Consider the following 18,693-nt stretch of genomic DNA (forward strand, 5'->3'; position numbering starts at 1 on the left):
GTGTAGTGACAGTGTGTGTGTGTGTGTAGTGACAGTGTGTGTGTGTGTGTGTGTGTGTGTGTAGTGACAGTGTGTGTGTGTATGTAATGACAGTGTGTGTGTGTGTGTGTGTGTAGTGACAGTGTGTGTGTGTGTGTGTGTGTGTGTGTGGTGACAGTGTGTGTGTGTGTGTGTGTGTGTGTGTATGTGTGTGGTGACAGTGTGTGTGTGTGTGTGTGTGTGTAGTGACAGTGTGTGTGTGTGTGTGTGTGTGTGTGGTGACAGTGTGTGTGTGTGTGTGTGTGTATGTAATGACAGTGTGTGTGTGTGTGTGGTGACAGTGTGTGTGTGTGTGTGTGTGTGTGTGTGTGTAGTGACAGTGTGTGTGTGTGTGTGTGTGTGTGTGTGTGGTGACAGTGTGTGTGTGTGTGTGTGTGTATGTAATGACAGTGTGTGTGTGTGTGTAGTGACAGTGTGTGTGTGTGTGTGTGTGTGTGTGTGGTGACAGTGTGTGTGTGTGTGTGTGTGTATGTGTGTGGTGACAGTGTGTGTGTGTGTGTGTGTGTGTGGTGACAGTGTGTGTGTGTGTGTGTGGTGACAGTGTGTGTGTGTGTGTGTGTGTGTGGTGACAGTGTGTGTGTGTGTGTGTGTGCGCGCGAGTGAAGCAGTCCGATGACCAGTCCGGAGATTCCTCCTCCTCATCATCATCCCTGAGCGCGCGCAGACAAAATAAGAAAAAAAAGACCCCATCCTGAGAGCTGAGAGTTTCCTCCTGCGGATAAACCGAGCGGCTGTTCGGTAAGTGAGCGACACCGACACCGACACTCAACTTCCCGCACATGGACCAACTCAAACCGGGCGTGCGTGCGTGTGCGTGTGTGCGCGCGTTCCTGAGACCATGCCGATGGACAGACTCTCTCTCTCTCTCTCTCTCTCTCTCTCTCTCTCTCTGTATTTCAGTAGTAGAGGTGTACAATTACCTTCGTTTTCATTTCCAGTTTTCTTCTTCTTCTTCTTATGGTGCAATAAGGACACATTCTGGACAGAAAGGTTTTTTTAAATAATTGTGGATTGATTGATTGACTGATTGATAATTATTTACCCCCAAACACTGCTATCATTCCCCATGTTTATACGCATCACATTTATTACAGATTCAAATCAAACCTCAACAACAAACTGTACGTTCAGTTCTGTAACATTAATCAGTCCTAAAGTTATTCACTTCCTTTCATTCTGTCAAATATTTTTATTAAAGCATGCACAGGCACATCAGATCATCTCTCTATCCCAAACCCCAAAACAAGTTTCAGTAATAATACAGTAGATAGGTCTCGGGATTGATCTGCTCTTGTTCTGAATATTTCTCATAGTGTGAGAAAGTGCTTTTTGTGTTCACAAGTTATTAATTACAGACTAAAAGATTTGACCTGTGAGTGATTCTATATCCTGTAGGTTCAGAAAATCAACCTTTATGTCCAGTGAAGTTTCAATTTTTGTTCATATTATTTATTCTTTATATTCTTTAGCATCTTTAAAGGACATTTTTCTGTTTGGCAAGTTTGTATTTGTTTAACAATTGTATAATAATTTGTTGTTGTTATTGTTGTTTACTGAATCTTATACTTTATGCTAAATATCTGTATTGTTCATCAGGGTTAAACACTCAAATATAACAAGTTTTTATTTTTATTTTATCTCAGTTGATTTCTCTCATATCAGCTCCCTATACAGTGGAAGTTTATTTCTCACAGTGTGTGTGTGTGTGTGTGTGTGTGTGTGTGTGTTCAAGTTTTCTATTATTATATTTATCAAAATATTATCCAAGACTGAATCTGAATCCCATATTTGCTCATCCATTTTGTCACCAAATGCATGTCACAAAACCAAAGAAACCCGCTTCAGTATTTATTTGTTCAACGGTAGTTTCTTTCCATGTTTAAACTCCCCTCAAGAAGTGTTTCATTTGTAGATATTTCTCAGTAGGAGTAATTTCCCAACTCTGCCGGTATGGTGTGGTGTTTATCTCTGGCTCAAATCAGGGATTGGTTTCCGAGAGAAGGCAAAGAGAAATACTTGGACTGTGTGTGTGTGTGTGTGTGTGTGTGTGTGTGTGTGTGTGTGTGTGTTCCTCTGTGTGTTTGTCGTTATCTCTCACTCACTTCACTTCACTTGCTCTTATCAGACTTTTCCAGTTTCTGCCCTGAATCCTGGATGAATGGAGACTCGACCAAAGCCCAGTTTAGACCAGTAATGCTTCATACACCGTTTGTTTCCTTCACTTCACTTCTATTTTTTATTACCCATGTCCTGATAGATGTTCATTCATTTTCTCCAACAGCAGCTCTGACATTATCGCAGCAGCAAATCACAGGTTGATATTAATGCACTTGCTATAATCCATAATCGTTACTATAGTAACAGCTCATTCACAGGGACTTGAACAGTCGACATCCCAAATAAAAATGTCATAAAAATCATTGATGGTGAAAAGTAAGAAACTTTTGTTTAACATGTATGGAAGGAGCCTCCAGTGTCAGTGCTTTGTATCTGAGGTTGTTATTTAATTTGCGCTAGGAGCACTGACTCAAATTGTTACTCTCACTTAGGATCTTTTGACTTTCTTCTTCTTCTTCTTCCTCTTATTATTATTATTATTATTATTATTCTCCTAATGTTTTTAGGACGCTATTTCTCCCTCAGTTTTCAACCAATCATCACCAAATTTCACATGAAGAATTCCTCTGGGCCGAATTACATTGCTATGACTTTTGGTGTTGATCTGGATCACTGATCTGGAATGATCCATGAAAAACAGGACTTTTTCAATCCCTTATAACTCTGATAAATTTCATGATTTCTTCAAGCAGTTTTGTAATTTTGTTCAGGGCGGCAGGGCACAACTTTTCCTCACTAAGCGTCGTTCTCTATCTCTTACCTTTCTGGATCTATAGGGTACGGTGATCAGACATCCTGGTTTGTAACAGCTAGCACAAATTACTGTGGCTTTAATCACAGTCTATCTAGTTGTAATTGTTGGCAAATTGTTGTGGTATAAAAGGAATAACCCAGTTTGGGACATACTGCTGGAGGAAACTAATCAACATCAGGGTGATAGCAGTAACTCGGCCTCATTACACCATCCAACTGTTGATTATTTTCCTATAACAGCAGACCCAGAGTGTTTTATTTCTCAGAGAATGTTTTATAGTCAAAACATAATAATATGTCAAGGTTAAAATGAGACAGTTTTAATTTGTTTTGTTGAGCTCCAGGCCATAATTTAGCTCAAAAACTAATATACTACTAGTTTATCTGTTACTCTATAATAAACAAATATGAAATTAGGTTCTTTTGCTGTGAAAGTGTCAAAAGATTCAGTTTGTTATCATTATCTGATTATTACAACTTCATAGTTGTTCTTGGTCCAAAATGCTGCTCAGGGCCTTGATTGATACTCAAAAAACAAGAACAACAAAAAAACAATGACTATACTTCCTGTCAGTAACAGTCTTCTTTCACTGGCTTCAAGCCAACTATTGAATTGTGACAAGTCAATTTCCAGTCATAAAAAGAAAACTAAGTGACCAGAAGAAAGAAAGAGCAAAGTGTTGGGACTAAAGATACATTTTAAAATGAGTCTTAAAAAAGAGAAAAGCTCCTGGAGTCCATTGTAAAATCTGGGGATCACAGCGGTAAAATATTTGCCCCCACTAATACCAGTGCTGCATTAGACACCATCAGTAGACCAGCACTGATGAACCTGAGCTGAGGTTTAGATCTGCAGAAGCTCATACTGATGGAATAATTTGTTTTCTCCTTCTCATGGATTATTATCTAAAGACTGAATTCAATAAGGGCGGCACGGTGGTGTAGTGGTTAGCGCTGTCACCTCACAGCAAGAAGGTTCTGGGTTCGAGCCCTGTGGCCGGCGAGGGCCTTTCTGTGTGGAGTTTGCATGTTCTCCCCGTGTCCGCGTGGGTTTCCTCCGGGTGCTCCGGTTTCCCCCACAGTCCAAAGACATGCAGGTTAGGTTAACTGGTGACTCTAAATTGACCGTAGGTGTGAATGGTTGTCTGTGTCTATGTGTCAGCCCTGTGATGACCTGGCGACTTGTCCAGGGTGAACCCTGCCTCTCGCCCGTAGTCAGCTGGGATAGGATCCAGCTTGCCTGCGACCCTGTCGGACAGGATAAAGCGGCTACAGATAATGAGATGAGATGAATTCAATAATAACACTGTTAGGACTTGGACTATCTTGGCCTCTAGAGGCCGCTATTATTTCTGTTGTTGTCATGTTTGTTTTGACTGCTAGAGGCTGCTATTGTTTCTGTGTGTTGTGTTTTGTTTTTCCATGTGCCTTGTGCCCCGCCTAGTCCTCATTATTGCCACCTGTGTTCTATTTTAGTTTGTGTATTTATACTCCCTCAGTTTGGCCTCTAGTCACGGAGTCTTTGTGCTGTGATGTTTAGCTCCAGTAACCTCTGTTCCGTGTTCCTTGCCTATGTCTTTGTGTTTTTTTGTACTTTGCTTTCTTTTGGACTTTGTATTTACCATTTTGGATCTTCTGAGCGTTTGAATTTTTGTCTCTTCTTTTCTGATTTTTGGCTCATGTGTTTTGACTTTGAACTTTTGTTTTTTTCCAGTTTATCTTCTGAGTGTTTGGATTATTACCTTTGTTTTTTGCCTTGGATTTTTCAGCATTGTAAATAAACTGTTTTTTCTACACTATTTTCTACTCACTCCTCTGCACTTGAGTCATTCCCCTGGTGGCCTAGTGAGGGTTTGCTGGATCACTACCCCAGCGACCCAGGTTCGATTCCCAGCAAAACCCTAACAGAAAGACTCCGTCATGACTGATTCAGCAGAGGCTTCTTCAACTGTCTACCCAGCTAACCTTCAGGGAATGATGGCCGTGTTAACACGCCTCGGATCTACCATGGACACTCATAGACGGACTCTTGCAAGCCAATGGGAGACCCTTGCTCGCCACGAGGTACTGCTTCAGCAAATTGGGAAAGCCCTGGCACAGCTTACTCCTCTGCCCCCATCTCCCACTCCAGTGCCTCCTGCCACACTGCCTTCTTCACCTTGTGAGCCCTGCCTTCCTGCACCACAGAGGTATGATGGCAAGCACGGTGAATGCTGGGAGTTCCTTACTCAGTGCCAACTCATGTTTGAGCTCCAGCCTACCACCTACACTACGGATCGCCGCAAGATTGCCTTTGTGATAACCTTGTTAGCTGGTAAGGCGTGAGCTTGGGTAACAGCTATCTGGCAGAGACAGGGATCCGAGTGCTCTGATTGCAAGCTGTTTACGGAGGAGATGCTTCGTGTCTTCGATCAGGCAGACATCAGTAAAGACGCAGCCAGAAAGCTCATATCCATCCGGCAAGGAGGAAGCGTTGCAGACTACGCCATCTCATTCCGGACGCTCACAGTAGTCAGCGGATGGAATGAGGCTGTCCTGGTTTCAGCCTTCCACCATGGGTTGTCTGACCCCATCAAAGACGACTTGGCCTCTATCGGATGCCCAAGTGACCTCGAAACTCAGATTCCGCATGCCATTCGTCTTGATAACAGGATTAGAGAACGTCACCAAGTCCTGAGTTCCCCTTGCCTCACTGCCTCAACCTGGAGTCCGTCCACCTCCTCCAGTGACTGTCCAGAGCCCATGCAGGTTTGCCGTACTCGTCTCTCCACAGCTGAGAGGAAGCGCAGAAGGAGGGACAAGTGCTGCATCTACTGTGGCAAGCCTGGTCATTTCCGAGCCTCATGTCCCAAGCTCTCAGGAAAAGGACCGCCCCATCCAGCCGAGGGAGGGTTGTGACGGGGGCTCTCCCGAACTTCCTGGCCAAGGAGTCTACATCCCTGTTTCCATCTCCTTGGGTGAGTCCGTCCACTCTTGCCAGGCCTTGCTAGACTTCGGGGCGGCTGGAAACTTTATGGATGTCCACTTCGCCCGAAGAATCAATGTCCCTACTGCTCCTCTTGAAGTCCCACTGTCTGTGTCTGCCTTGGATGGCCAAGCTTTAGGTGACGGAAGAGTCACCCAAGTAACTTCTCCAGTCTTTCTCCAGTCTCAAGGTCACCAAGAAGAAATATCCCTGCACCTGATTCATTCACCAGAGTTCCTGGCGATTCTAGGCCTTCCTTGGCTTACCCGCCACAACCCTCGTATAGACTGGGTAACTAGCCAGGTTGTGGAATGGGGTCCTGCATGCTATGCCTCTTGTCTGCTCTCTAGCTCTCCTGTGTCTCCTGCTGAGCCTCCTGATCTCACCGAGTTATCTCAAGTTCCCACAGAGTACTGGGATCTTAAAGAAATTTTTAGCAAGAGGAGGGCTGCCGTTCTTCCTCCGCACCGTGCCTACGACTGTGCCATCGACTTGCTCCCTGGGGCTACCCCTCCTCATGGTAGACTGTTTTCCCTCTCTCAGCCAGAACACAAGGCCATGGAGGAGTACATCAAGGATGCCTTGGCCTCTGGGTTCATTCAACCCTCCACCTCACCCGCTGGTGCCTGCTTCTTCTTTGTCGGCAAGAAGGATGGGGGGCTCCAGCCGTGTATTGATTACAGGGGCCTGAACAAGATCACTGTGCATAACCGCTATCCCCTTCCGCTGATGTCCACAGCGTTCGATCTGCTCCAAGGCATTACTGCCTTTACCAAGTTGGACTTACATAATGCATACCACCTCATCCGCATCTGACAGGGAGATGAGTGGAAGACTGCCTTTAACACCCCGTCAGGGCACTATGAGTACCAAGTGATGCCCTTCGGACTCACCAATGTGCCAGCAGTTTTTCAGGCCCTCATCAACGACGTCTTGAGGAACATGATCAACCATTATGTCTTTGCTTACCTCGACGACATTTTGATTTTTTCCAAGACCTTGCAGGAGCACTGCCACCATGTCCGCCAGGTTCTCCAGAGGCTGCTACAAAATAATCTGTTTGCCAAAGCCCAGAAATGTGAGTTTCATGTCCCCGAGGTCTCCTTTCTGGGTTTTATTGTATGAACAGGACAACTCCAGATGGATCCAGCCAAGACCCTGGCCATCCGGGACTGGCCCACTCCCAGGTCCGTTAAAGAAGTTCAGCGGTTCTTAGGGTTTGCTAACTTCTACCGCAAGTTTGTCAGGAACTTCAGTGCTGTGGCAGCGCCCATATCGGACCTCACCAAGAAGACAGGTGGAGCTTTTGTCTGGTCTCCTCAGGCGGAAAGGGCGTTCGGGGACCTCAAGCAACGCTTCTGCATGGCACCCATCCTGGTCCTCCCAGACACATCGCAACCATTCGTCGTCGAGGTGGACGCTTCGGACAGTGGTGTCGGCGCGGTCCTCTCTCAATGTTCGGATGGAAGGTTGCACATACTTCTCCCACCGCCTGAGCCCTGCGGAGTCCCGGTATGATGTGGGGGATCGGGAACTGCTCGCTGTCAAACTGGCCCTTGAGGAGTGGAGGCACTGGCTGGAGGGAGCACAACATCCATTCCTGGTTTGGACGGACCATAAGAACCTGGAGTACCTCCAGCAAGCCAAGAGACTGAATCCACGACAGGCTAGGTGGGCCTTGTTCTTTAGTCGATTCAATTTCACCCTATCGTACCACCCTGGCTCTAAGAACATCAAACCGGACGCGCTCTCCAGGCTATTCTCGCCCAACAACAAGGAGAGTGAAGTTGGGCCTATTATCCCTGTGTCCCGGATTGTGGCCCCTGTCTGCTGGGGTGTTGAGGAGGCCGTCCGACAAGCTCAACGCCAGGACCCCGGCCCTGGGACGGGGCCACCGGGCCTCCTGTATGTCCCTCGTCAAGCCCGGGCCAAGGTTCTCCAGTGGGGTCATTCATCCCCTCTCACCGCCCACCTGGGAGCTCGGAGGACCCTGGACTTCTTGAAAAGACGCTTCTGGTGGCCAAGCATGGAGAAGGAAGTGAGGTCATTCGTCCTGTCCTGTGAGGTGTGCACCAGAAGCAAGAACCCACGACAGCATCCCCAGGGCCTCCTGCATCCTCTGCCCATTCCCCGGCATCCCTGGTCCCATGTGGCAGTCGACTTCATCACGGGTCTTCCTGACTCACAAGGTAACACTGTCATTTTGGTCATTGTTGACAGATTCTCCAAAGCCTGCCGCTTCATACCACTGTGCAAACTTCCTTCTGTTCTTGAAACAGCCAAAATTATATTTACTCATGTCTTCCGAGTCTTTGGTCTCCCGCAGGACATCGTCTCAGACTGGGGGCCCCAGTTCTCCTCCCGAGTGTGGCGGGGGTTCTGCAAACTCATCAGGGCCACTGCCAGCCTCTCTTCTGGATTCCACCCCCAGTCCAATGGCCAGACCGAGAGGCTCAACCAGGACCTGGAAACCACCCTGTGAGACCTGGTGATGGATAACCCGACATCTTGGAGCACCTGGCTGCCATGGGCAGAGTACGCCCACAACACCCTGCAGTCATCTGCCACCAGGTCGTCACCGTTCCAGTGCCAGTTCGGGTTCCAGCCACCTCTGTTTCCAGAACAGGAGGAGGATGCTGGGGTGCCCTCGGTCAACCAGTACGTGAGACGGTGTCGCAAGACCTGGAACAAGGTTAGGAGGACCCTCATCCAGACTTCCAGGGCCAACCAGACTCAGGCCAACCGCCATAGAAGGCCTCCCCACATTTTCCACCCTGGGTAGCGGGTTTGGCTGTCTGCCAAGGACCTTCTGCTGTGGGTGGAGAACCGCAAGCTTGCTCCTCGCTACGTTGGCCCCTTCAAGGTTGTGCGCAGGGTGAATCCTGTCGCCTACCGGCTCCAGTTGCCTCGGACGCTAAGAATCAACCCCACATTCCATGTATCCCTGTTGTGGCCCGCACTGTCGTCCTCTTATGCCCCTGCCCCTAGGAATCCGCCGCCTCCCCGCATCCTCCAGGGTCAGACCGTGTTCACTGTGCACCGTCTGCTGGACTCCCGCTGGGTCCGTGGCGGGCTTCAATATCTTGTGGACTGGGAGGGCTATGGCCCTGAGGAACGCTGTTGGGTCCCCGCCCGGGACATTTTAGATAAAGAACTTTGCCGGAATGCTCCTGCTGTTGGCAGCTTCAAATCTAGGTTAAAGACCAAGCTGTTTTCAGATGCTTTCTGTTAAATAATTAATATTTTTACATTTTTTTATAATCTTTACTTTCTCTGTATGTTTTAAATTTTCTTTAATTTTATTCTATTTTATTCCGCTGGTTTCTTTTTCTTTTCCTCCTTTTTTCTTTTTGGCATTTTATTATTTTATTTCTACTATTGTTTAATTCTTATTATTTTCTTTTAATTCTTTTAATTCTCATCTCATCTCATTATCTCTAGCCGCTTTATCCTTCTACAGGGTCGCAGGCAAGCTGGAGCCTATCCCAGCTGACTACGGGCGAAAGGCGGGGTACACCCTGGACAAGTCGCCAGGTCATCACAGGGCTGACACATAGACACAGACAACCATTCACACTCACACCTACGGTCAATTTAGAGTCACCAGTTAACCTAACCTGCATGTCTTTGGACTGTGGGGGAAACCGGAGCACCCGGAGGAAACCCACGCAGACACGGGGAGAACATGCAAACTCCACACAGAAAGGCCCTCGCCGGCCCCGGGGCTCAAACCCAGGACCTTCTTGCTGTGAGGCGACAGCGCTAACCACTACACCACCGTGCCGCCCAATTCTTTTAATTCTTTTAATTAATTGTTTTAGAATAAAAATAAAATTATTTTATGTAATTTTATTTCTCTATTGTTTACTGTTTGTGTTTTTGCTTCTGTAAAGCACATTGAACTGCCATTGTGTATGAAATGTGCTATATAAATAAACTTGCCTTGCCTTGCCTTGCCGGGACTTCCATTTGGCCCATCCTGAGGGGGGGGGGGGGGGGGGGGGGGGTGTCCTGTTAGGACTTGGACTATCTCGGCCTCTAGAGGCCGCTATTATTTCTGTTGTTGTCATGTTTGTTTTGACTGCTAGAGGCCGCTATTGTTTCTGTGTGTTGTGTTTTGTTTTTCCATGTGCCTTGTGCCCCGCCTAGTCCTCATTATTGCCACCTGTATTCTATTTTAGTTTGTGTATTTATACTCCCTCAGTTTGGCCTCTAGTCACGGAGTCTTTGTGCTGTGATGTTTAGCTCCAGTAACCTCTGTTCCGTGTTCCTTGCCTATGTCTTTGTGTTTTTTTGTACTTTGCTTTCTTTTGGACTTTGTATTTACCATTTTGGATCTTCTGAGCATTTTAATTTTTGCCTCTTCTTTTCTGATTTTTGGCTCTTTTGTTTTGACTTTGAACTTTTGTTTTTTTCCAGTTTATCTTCTGAGCGTTTGGATTATTACCTTTGTTTTTTGCCTTGGATTTTTCAGCATTGTAAATAAACTGTTTTTTTCTACACTACTTTCTACTCACTCCTCTGCACTTGAGTCATTCCCCTGGTGGCCTAGTGGGGGTTTGCTGGATCACTACCCCAGTGACCTGGGTTCGATTCCTAACAAACACTAAGATCTTTTACTTCTGCACATGATGCAACTGAACAGCGATCCAGAGTTATTACATGATCTGAATGCTTACATCTACCTGCCTGTGGTCCTAGTAGAGTTCTAGTTTCTCAACATGGAGAGAAGGGTTCCCCAATTAGTTTTCCCCAAAGGTGAAATTATGTCAAGCATGCCAAGCCAAGGGCCAAAATGTCCAGGACTAAACATTCACACCCACCAACACTGAAAAATAAACATCCTGGCACACACACACACACACACCTTTTTATATCTGACTCAAGCCAAAACATTTTTATTTACCTTGCCTGTAATAGCAAAAAAAAAAGACTAACTAGAAGGGCATTTGGTAAAGTGCATACCTCCACCAAGGCACATATTTGGATTTGCATCAAAATCTAATCAATGGTTCGTTGTTCCATGGCTCATCTTTCCTCCAAATTTCATCAGAATCCATTCACTATTTTTTGAGTTACGTTGAGAAAAGACAAACGAACAAAGATAAAAACATAACCTCCTCCAACAAAGATGGCGGAGGTAACAACAGCACTACAGTATGCGGTACACAGTGGGAAAGGACTGAGTATCCTGGGACAAAGAGAATTGTGATATCTTTTCTACAAAGACCTGATATACTGTATGTTTGAATACCAACAATTAACTTTATTGCCAAGTGTGAAACAGTGTAAACATCTGCAACATGTCCAACCAGGTTTCCACATCGACAGCAACATCGAACCACATTCACCTCAAGAAGAGTCAAGTGAGACTGTGAGCAAAGAAACAGACTGAAGGACATGTTTACATACAGAGAGAGAGAGAGTGAGAGAGAGAGAGATTTTCAGTTTGTCGCTTTTAAGAAATGAGGCTAAATACCACAATAACACACCAACATATTCTTATTAGTTTGACACTTTTAAACTCTGTGCTTACCAAATAATGTCTTGCTATGAATACCAAATTGTATTATTTGCGTTTCTTGTAGCAGACAATATTTTTGCCACAAAAACAATTTTCATGGTGTGGCACGGTGGTACAGTGGTTAGCACTGTCGCCTCATAGCAAGAAGGTTGGGTTTGAACCTCACGGCTGAAGGGGGCCATTCTGTGTGGAGTTTGTATGTTCTCCTTGTGTCTGGGTTTCCTCCTGGTGTTCCAGTCCCCCCCCCAGTCCAAAGACATGCAGATTAGGTAAAATACCCAGCCATTGGGGTTGTACAAGACACTGCATACTTAATGATGGTCCCAAGCCTGGGAAGGGTTGTATCAGAAAGGGCATCTGGTGTAAAACCTATGCCAAATCAAATATGGGGAACACATCTGCTGTGATGACCCTGAACGTATGGGAGCAGCTGAAAGAAGAAGAAGTGGCAAATTTGCTTTTATACAGACAGCTACAGTCTGCATGCAGGTCAAGCATTTTGGTTTAGCCTTATTGTGGTCTGGTAAAATACAGTAAAACAAAACTGAAATGATGGGTTTCCTGGTCAGCTTTGCACTTTTTCTTCCAGACCATGTTGTTATTGGTTTAGGAAAGTTCATGATTGTCTATTGCTTACTAGTAATACCAGGTGGAAATGACAGGTGGCTTTATCTTGCTGGTCAAGGACCATAGAGAGCATGCACATCTTCCGATGTCGATGTGTGCTTTATGGCATAGCTCAGAGGTCAAGTGTATGATGTGGGCTGAGGTCAAAATAAAATGGAGCAGTGCACACATTTGGCTTGAATGGTTCCTTGGACCAATCCTATGCTGTGTGTGGCCCGACATTCCTTCAGTTCCCCACTTGCAACTGAAGTTCAAAAAAGTCAAAGTCCCTCCTGTGCCAGGACCTGGTCTTCCCAGTACTACCCAAGCCCATAAGGCACATTGGGCAGCATTGATCTATAGTTTCTATAGCCCTCGGTCACCTGCCTATACAGCTAGGGTTACAGTGGGGGGCTGGTCCTCTGGTAACTGCAAGAATTTGACTCCCTACTCACATCTGTATTGCAGCATGCCTTGCCAGATGGCAGTAGGCACCTTTTTTATGATGGTCCTTGGTATGACTTGATCATGAGTAGAACTCACCATCTCCCGATCGATAGGCGGACACACTAACCACTAGGCCAGCTCGCGGTCGCAGCTTATTTTTCTACTTGCAATTACTTCCCATTTACTTGTAACTATGGTTTCATTTTATCCTGTCTTAAATGACCTCCCATTAAACATTTATAGAGATATTATGAAGAAAAATAAAGCTGTGAAAGAAGTAGCAGAGATCATTAGTCCCTCTGGTGAGTGTCTGTAGCTTTTCTAGTCTGATTCTAACAAACATCAGGCTACAAAGCCCGACACATAACAAGCAATTCATTTCAAACAAAAGAGGTATTTATATAAATTGTATAGTGGGATGAAGGCTGTGCATTTTGGCTACCACCATTTCTCATCTCATCTCATTATCTCTAGCCGCTTTATCCCTCTACAGGGTCGCAGGCAAGCTGGAGCCTATCCCAGCTGAGTACGGGCGAAAGGTGGGGTACACCCTGGACAAGTCACCAGGTCATCACAGGGCTACCACCATTTCTTATCAGAATAAAAAAAAAAGTACTAGAAATGCCACACCCACAAGAGACAACAGTAGGCATCACCACTCACCCATAAGAGACAAACTACAAGCAGCATCCTCTTCTTGGTGACACCAGATAGTGTGATTATAAATCATTACTCTTCTACAACTGTGTAAGATAGAGCCAAGCAGTGTTAAGTGTGTTGGAAAGACCTTCAACATGAGCATCAGGGTCTGTTTTTTGCTTCCTATCTATAATATCCATGTGAATGACACTTGAGCATAGATTTAGCAAGTGCAACCATAAGGGTGTCCAAATGAGAACAACTTCAATCATCTTTAGGATATCTGTGTGGTACTATTTACTTTAAACTTCAGGCTATCCACATAGGGTGATCCTTAGCAGCAGCAAGTGATTCTTCGTTGGAGAAGGCTCCAAGCAGAAGTAAAGTATCAAGATGGGACAGGCAGGGCTGGAAGGTGGGCATCTCATCAGGTAGCAGGAGTAACATGTGTAGCTCAACAGGGAGAAAGAGAACCCAGAATATTAGTATACTCTTATCCTACAGTGTAAAAGGATGTACAGGGTGCAGAGTACAAGCCGAGACTCCGTGAAGATGATCTATGACAGTATAACTAAAAGGGGAGAGCCAGAAGATAACACAGATATGACAGAACCCAAAGCAGCAGCCACTCCACCATCAACAAATCTGAGTGAACATGTCAGAATGGGGGTGGGGGTGGTGTGTGTGTGTGTGTGTGTGAGAGAGAGACAGCATCCATACATCCCAGTTTACCAAAGCTCTATGCCTGAGAACCTTCCAGATTTGCTCCTTTACTGAGTAAAAAGTTATTAACAAAAGGCTTGACTAACATGTTTTCAACATAGACTTCAATTCTGAGACTGTGTCTGAGTAATGAATATTAATTGGAAGGCAGTTCCATAACTGTGGGACTTTGTAAGAGAAAATTCTTTCCCTCACTGTAGTCTTTGTTTTTCTAGATACCAACAAAGAGTCTGCACCTTTTGGGGTCAAAAGGTACAGGCTCTTTGTTGGTACCAAGAATAACAAAAACTACAGCAGGGGCCAGAATTTTTTGTTATTCTAGGTACCAACAAAGAGCTTGTACCTTTTGACCCCAAAAGGTGAGGTGGATTATTAAAAACCAGAAGTTTACTCAGGTACTATGGAATCCATAGACCATTCAGTGTCCTTCGGCCTGTGTAAGTCAATAGTAGCATTTTATAGTCAGTGTGAAATTTCACTGGGAAGCAGTGAAGTGTGGATAAGATCGATGTGATGTGGTTAAATCTTCTGGTTCTAGTAAGGTCTTTGGCTGCTGCATTCTGGACTAACTGGAGCTTGTTTATGCAGCTACTGAAATATCCAGACACCAAGGCATTATGATAATCCAACTTAGAGGTAACAAATGTATGAACTAGTTTTTCCTGCATCATGTAGTGCATCATGTTGTTTTTATCTTGGCAATATTTCTGAAATGAAAGAAGCCTGTGCTAGGAATATTATCAAATGAGGGACTGGAGTTATGCTGCACATGATGAAACAGAGTTACTGTGGAATCATTTAGCTACATGTGGTCCTAGTACAAGTTCTTCTGTCTTGTCAGAATTAAGTAGGACATTACTCAGAATTCAGTGTTTAATGTCCTTTACACATTCCTCAGTGTTGTTTAGCTGCCATCTGGCTTTGCTGAAACATATATAGCTGTGTGTCATCAGCATAGCAATGGAAGCTATTACCATGTTGTTGAACACTTGCACCCAGAGGTAGTTTATATTGTAGAACTAAGAGAAGTGTGCCTAGAAACAGAGCCTTGTGGAACACCAAACTTTACCTTAGAATGTGTAGAAATCTCATGAGATACATCTACACAGATAACAATTCGGCAAATAAGAGCCTTTTTCTTAACTTTGACTGTGTAGAAGAATATTTACACTGCTGGGGTGATGGCAGTGGTGTGTTTGTGTGTTTGAGTGTGTGTTTATAAGTGGGGTAGAGTTGGGATGTTCTCTCCCGCGTTGTCCCTCCTGCCATCCATTCTAACTGGGTTTTGATCACAGGACAGGAAACAGTAAACAAATTCCGCAACATGTGGTGACTTGCAGGGGCGTATTTTCCTTCTCTCTCTCTCTGTCTCTCTTTCTCCTCAGCGAGCCAGCTTGCAGATCTCTTGGACTGTGCTGAATAGCGTTCTCCAAACCGTATGAATTATAGGGCTAATGGGCTTAAGAGGCTTGTCCTAACATCGTCTCCGCTTAGCCGCACACAAGCTGGCTTAGACAAAGACAAAAAATAGATCACAATACCAAAATACGCCCATTTCGAGGTCAGGATTAGAATGGATGAAAAGCTTTAACTTTCTTTAAGAAGCCATAAAATATTCAATTGTTGGCAAATTGATAGATTTTTTTCCCCTTTCACTACTTGCCAAGTCTGTGTATTATGATCACGTTTTGGCATTTAAGTCATATGTGTTTATAAGCACAGAACTGGGGCAGGACATCATTATCACAGAAAATAAAAACAGAACAAGAACAAAGTGAGTGATTTTTTTTTCTGGTTGTGTGTGGATCTAAAACAGGCTGTTTGCAGTGTGCGCTTGCTGCCCTGATTTAGCCGCTAACATTCTCTAATTGGACTTTAATATAACATGTGGATGAGGTCAGGTTAGTTTCTTAACAGGTTATGTTCTTAATGTAAAATATTATAGTGGTAAAATTGTTTACATTATATAAATTGTAATTTCCATATCCAGTAATTTATATGGAGGTTATAATATTTTAATTTTGATGAATTCATGATAGAAATAATAATTAGTTGAAAACTTTGTGCAGATTAATCACACTCTACGATGACCCTTGACCCCATTAGTCACTGTGCCTAGCACAATTTGAGCAGACGCTTCCTTCAGGTGCTAGTCGGAAACTTTTACTTCCCACTTGTGAAGTCAGAATTACGAGTATGTTATGTTCAAGTGCTTTCTTATCAGACTGAAGGTGCTCTTGTCCACCATATTGAAAGGTTGAAGGTCATTCCAACTCGGGGACACAGGTATCAAAATTATTTCTCAAGTTCCCACTTGAGGGGGAGTTTATGTGCAACTTCAAGTTGGCAAATCATATTTACCATAATTTTGATAGCATGTAAATACAACTGTATTTACAATGACAATAATGCTCCCACAATGCAAAGCGCTCAGCAGTGAGCTCGGAGATCAGAGTTAGCTTAGCTCCTGATGCTAACATGAGCTTGAACAGGTGTTCAGAAGCAAACTGATCAAGTCTACGAAAGATTAACCAACTCAATAACTAAATGGATAGCGATGGACTGCAGGCCAGTTTCGGTGGTAGAGGACAGGGGCTTAGTGGCGGCTTTACAGATTGCATCCTCTGACATGATTTATAAGAAATACAACTGTATCCAAAATCCAGAAGCTTTACAAAGGAGCGAAAGAGGATTGGATTTTAGTCAGTGTATATGCATTATAAATATTAAAATATTTTTAAATACTTCTCACTACAAATATTCATACATGATTAATTTACATTAATCACAAAGCATGTAATTAATTAGATTTCAGGAGTGGCGAGCTGAGGTGAAGTGAGGAGCCAAGAGCAGACTCAGAAAACAGGCAGTGTAAAGAGAAACCTTCTTTAATGAAGTAGATGGCAGAAAGGCAAAGGTACAGTTGGGCTCGGGCAAAACTTGGTAGTCAAAAAACAGGCCAGGAGGTCAAAAACACAGGAGTAGGTGGACACGATCAGGGACAAAAAACAGGACAGAAAAACCTTCACAAAAACTGATGAACACAGGGACGAGGGAAATCCAGGCAGAGGGAGCAAAGGACACAATCCGAAAGAACAGGCAGCAAAAACAGGGACAAAAAACAAGGAACAATTCAGGCAGGAGGAACCAAGAAGACACACCACCAATGAGCTGCAGCGAGGCGAGGAAAGTCTACAGGAGACAGTCTGGCAACTGGAGTCGCTCCACACAGTTCTTAAAAAGCCCTGGCTGATGGGAGAGGAGTGGTAGCAGGTGTGGTAGCAGGTGTGGGAGTGCCGCTTCAGGAAATGGCCTTCAGCAAGGCACGACTGAATTCCTGTCCTGGATCTGTCCTGGAGCCGGCGTGGAAGTCCCACAATCTAAGGCATGGATGGACGGACTGGACTGTGACATTAGATTAATATTTTTAGTCACCTGACACCCCGAGTTTATACACATCAGTGTGTTGGTTTCTTTTGGAGGAGAAATAAAAAGGACTGGAGAAAAAACAATTAAAAAAGGGAAAGAAAGAAATGGTAAGAGTAAATGACAAAGTAGGGAGAAAAAGAAATGAAGAGTTAAGAAAAACAAAGAGAAGAAAAAAGACAAAAAAGAAATATAAACAACAGATGAACGATAATTTTATTTATGAATATATACACAAGAAAATCAAAACCTGAAAATGGAAAAAAGAATAAGAGATTAAGAAAACAAAAGAAAGAAAGAAAGAAAGAAAGAAAGAAAGAAAGAAAGAAAGAAAGAAAGAAAGAAAGGAGAAAACTAAGAATAAAGGGAAGAAGAAAAAGACAGAGGGATGAGCTGGAGGGAGCAAAAAGAAAGAAAGCAGAAGGTAAAAGAGAATACCAGAAAAAAGAAAGAAGGCTAAAGGAAGACAATTATAGAGAAAAACAGAAGAGAAAAAAGACAGACGGACGGACGGACGGACGGACGGACGGACGGACGGACGGACGGACGGACGGACGGACGGACGGACGGACGGACGGACGGACGGACGGACGGACGGACGGACGGACGGACGGACGGACGGACAGACAGACAGACAGATAGATAGATAGATAGAACTCATAAATGAGCTATATAGAAAAACATTTCTAAATAACTTTTTAAATAATGCTAAGAATCTTTAACTCTCCTGAATTCACTCCGAGGGTCTGAGTATTTTTTTTCCTCCAGGAGGAACAGCAGGATGGCGTCTCACTTATTTCTTGTAAATGCTGGAATAAAGTCCAGGATAAAAAGTGCACTAAACACTGTTTGAACGTTGTGTCACTGTTCCAGGAACCCAGGGTTTGACAGGATCAGGGTGCTGGAGAGACTTTGTAGAACCTCCACGGTTCCCTCAGAGGGACAAACGGAACAGTGATGGATGATGGAGGGATTTAGAGGTGTATCACACAGCTTATCTTCAAGAACTCTGGTGTGTGTGTGTGTAGGGTTAACACTTTGATCAGTTAAAGATGAATGAGCCTTTTATCACTCAGAACAATGATGAGCGTTGGCTATCTGAGAGACGGGGAGGTACAGCAGCGTTCACATGAATGAAGCTCCATAGCATTTGTTCTTTTTCTGTCATCTAACAACATCAAACAAGATGAGCGAAATGAAAAGTGAAAAGCGAAGAGAAGTCCATGTTCCTGATTCATTGGGTTTTTAGTTTCTGGTTCGAAGTTTTGAAGAGGTTCAGCATTAAAAAGCATTGTCTTTAATCCTAACGAGGGCTGGATCAGAAAATCACAGTATTTCACTGCCTTGGTTTGGAAATTCAGATCTTACTGTTAAATGCAGTGCAGCATTTGAGCGATGGGCGAGTATTCAAATCATTACTATTTTTAAATAAATATACATCTTTTTCAACTGA

The 18,693-nt window shown here is 44.2% G+C and overlaps 1 protein-coding gene across 2 annotated transcripts in view; it reads left to right on the top strand.

Annotated features, from left to right (window-relative positions):
• Positions 1 to 677: 677 nt before the first annotated feature.
• The window catches only part of sox5 (SRY-box transcription factor 5), a 524,923-nt gene continuing 506,907 nt past the window's right edge, over positions 678 to 18,693 (top strand). Inside the window, exon 1 of one of the 2 annotated variants that reach the window (XM_060903479.1) lies at positions 678 to 777. The gene's annotated coding sequence lies outside the window, so the exon portion shown is untranslated. The remainder of the gene's footprint in view (positions 778 to 18,693) is intronic. The other variant, XM_060903480.1, reaches the window with a different exon arrangement.

This window comes from Neoarius graeffei, chromosome 21 (assembly GCF_027579695.1).
Source record: "Neoarius graeffei isolate fNeoGra1 chromosome 21, fNeoGra1.pri, whole genome shotgun sequence".
Classification (NCBI taxonomy): domain Eukaryota; kingdom Metazoa; phylum Chordata; class Actinopteri; order Siluriformes; family Ariidae; genus Neoarius; species Neoarius graeffei.